The sequence below is a fragment of the Propithecus coquereli genome, unplaced genomic scaffold (genome assembly GCF_000956105.1).
Source record: "Propithecus coquereli isolate 6110/MARCELLA unplaced genomic scaffold, Pcoq_1.0 Scaffold266, whole genome shotgun sequence".
Classification (NCBI taxonomy): domain Eukaryota; kingdom Metazoa; phylum Chordata; class Mammalia; order Primates; family Indriidae; genus Propithecus; species Propithecus coquereli.
In genome coordinates this window covers 839666-842135 of record NW_012148241.1, presented here as the reverse complement: position 1 = coordinate 842135, position 2470 = coordinate 839666, and the positions used below count along the sequence as shown (strand labels likewise).

The following is a 2470-nucleotide window of genomic DNA, read 5'->3' as shown; positions in this document are numbered from 1 at the left end:
AAATGGAATCCGTGTCTAAAAAGAAAAAGGAAACCTAATGAAATTCCTTTTGATGAAGAATGTAGAGGGAGTGAAGAGGGAAAAAAGACAAAGTGAAATGAATAATGCAGACTCTCCAATTGTTCAACCAGTTCCAATGTTCTCACACATGAAACCATTGACTATCTCCTAAAATGTTTTATGGTGTCATGAAAAAACATTTCTGTTGGACAAGAAGGCTGCTACATTATTTCTCTAAAAGAAAGTCATCAATCCCATTTTGTAATCTCATTTCCTCCAAGTTCCAAAGCTGAAATTTCACACCTTTCACATTTGCAGGTTTTAATGAGGACTATGTATGTAGATATTAACTGCTTCTAGTGTTAGCTGAACTTACATAAAAAGCTTCATTAATGAGCAACAGCCAACCTGGCTTTATCTGCTTTGCTATGCATATTCACAGTCTGATGTTCATCTTAACTGGGTCTGTGTGACAAAGTGCCAAAAAGCAACTGGTTATTAAGCATCATGTAGGAGCAGAGAAAAGACTAGTTAAATAATTATGTTCTTTAAAAAACAGGTTTGATTGTGGAATCTGTTTAGGGCCTGTTGGTTCTAGTAAAGTCAAGTGGAGGCTAATCAGAAAATGGCTGGAAAAAGAGGAATGAACTGAACACAGCTGACCTTTATGTTTCTGCTGTCAGAAAGGGAGTGAGAGTAAGTCAAACATTCAAACAGCCAATGCAAAGGAAGATGAGAAGATATTAATTCAGCTTCCACTGGTAGACAGAATAAAGGTCTGTAAAGATGTCCACATTCTAAGCCCCAGAAATTGTGAATTGTTATTTTACAAAGTAAAAGGGATTTCACAGATGCAGTTAAGCTAGAACCTTCAGATACGGATATTATCTCACATACTCTTGGTGGGGCCAATCTAGTCACTTGGGTCCTTAAGAGTGGAGATCCTTTCCTTTCTGTGCTCAGAGGGAGATATAACTATGGAAGGAGGATCGGAGAGTTGCAACATTGCTGTCTTTGGAGATAGAGAAGGGGGCCAAGAGCTAAATATATCTTTTGTTTATCTTCCTGCTCCCCGGCTAGAATGCACATACATTACAGGGGCCAGAAGTTTGTCCTGCTCACAGCTGTATCCCTGGCACCAGCACAGTGCCTGACACATAGCAGCTGTTTAATAAATATTTGGTTGAATGAATAAACTAGTGAACAAATGAATCAAGACTACAAAACATGGGTTTTCAAATTTTGATAACCCATAAGCATAAGGGAAATTTTGTGATCTCCTAGTTACATTATTTATTTAGAAATAGTATATATTCATTATGCATTAAAGCAATGAGTAACAGAGAATAAAAGCAGGGAGTGCTGCTCAGGGTGGTCAGCATTGAGGGTGAAACGTTTAAGTTGAAATTTGAGGATGAGAAGGAATCAGTCTCATAGAGACCCAGGTGAAGAAGATTTTAGAGAGTGGGAACCACCTGCTTAAACTTCGTAAGATGAAAAGCATCTGGCTTATATAAAGGACTGAAAGAAGACCCTGTGGCTGGAAAGGTGAACAAACGCTAGAGTTACCTAATGAGCAGGTGGAAGGTCATCGTGGCCCTACGCAACAGTGGCACATTTGAAGACTAAGGTAAAGAGTTCAGATTGCACATGGCTTCTTTTGTTCAGGCCCCAAAATAATTCTTAGAAAAGAATTTCATTTTAACAAGTATTTTATAAAAATATGCTCTATGTTGAAGTGCTTGGCATTCAATGGTCCCTACTCTCAAAGAACCCAGACTCAAGGGAGACAGATGCGTAACAGATAATTACAATAAAGTGTGATACATACAAATGACATTGTAATCAATAGTAATGATTCCCAGCAGGATTATATTCAGTGGTAGATAAATGACTTGTTAGCCCCTCTGGTATTTTATGATCTCTTGCAAGATTCTTTCTGGGGTTTCCATTTCTTTTTGGCAGTAGCCACTCCTTGACTCTTTCTTAGGCAGTTGTTTTCCCTCTTATTTTGTTATACATTGGAGTTTTTATCTAATGAGACTTGAATCATCATTGCCTATCTAACTTGCAAACCTAGGTAGGGAACCTGGTTGATCACTAGTTAGGGGAAACAGAGATGTCAAATGACCTTGCAGACAGCATGAGTAAGCACTTTCAGTCACTGGTCTCTAATGGTGGTGACCAGGGAGCAGCCACAACGGTATTTAAAAAAAAATGAGCAGGGCTAACTCAGCTGTTCTCATTACAGGTTAAAAATCAGTGATTCCTCAGCCAAAATGGTTGAACTCTTGTTCCTTGGTTGTTTCATCTATTCATGGCAGACAGTGATTCAGGCTACTATTCCGATGGACTTAGTCACTCTTTATAGTCCATATAAATGGTGTACTTTTAGAGATTTATGGACTGGCATGGAAATGTTCTCATTACATGTTATTGAACGCAAGGAGTAAGTGGAAAAAGCATTATT

At 38.4% G+C, this 2470-nt stretch overlaps 1 protein-coding gene across 1 annotated transcript in view; it reads left to right on the top strand.

Annotated features, from left to right (window-relative positions):
* The window catches only part of LOC105812823 (roundabout homolog 2-like), a 742657-nt gene that overhangs the window by 139292 nt on the left and 600895 nt on the right, over positions 1-2470 (top strand). The window lies entirely within an intron of this gene.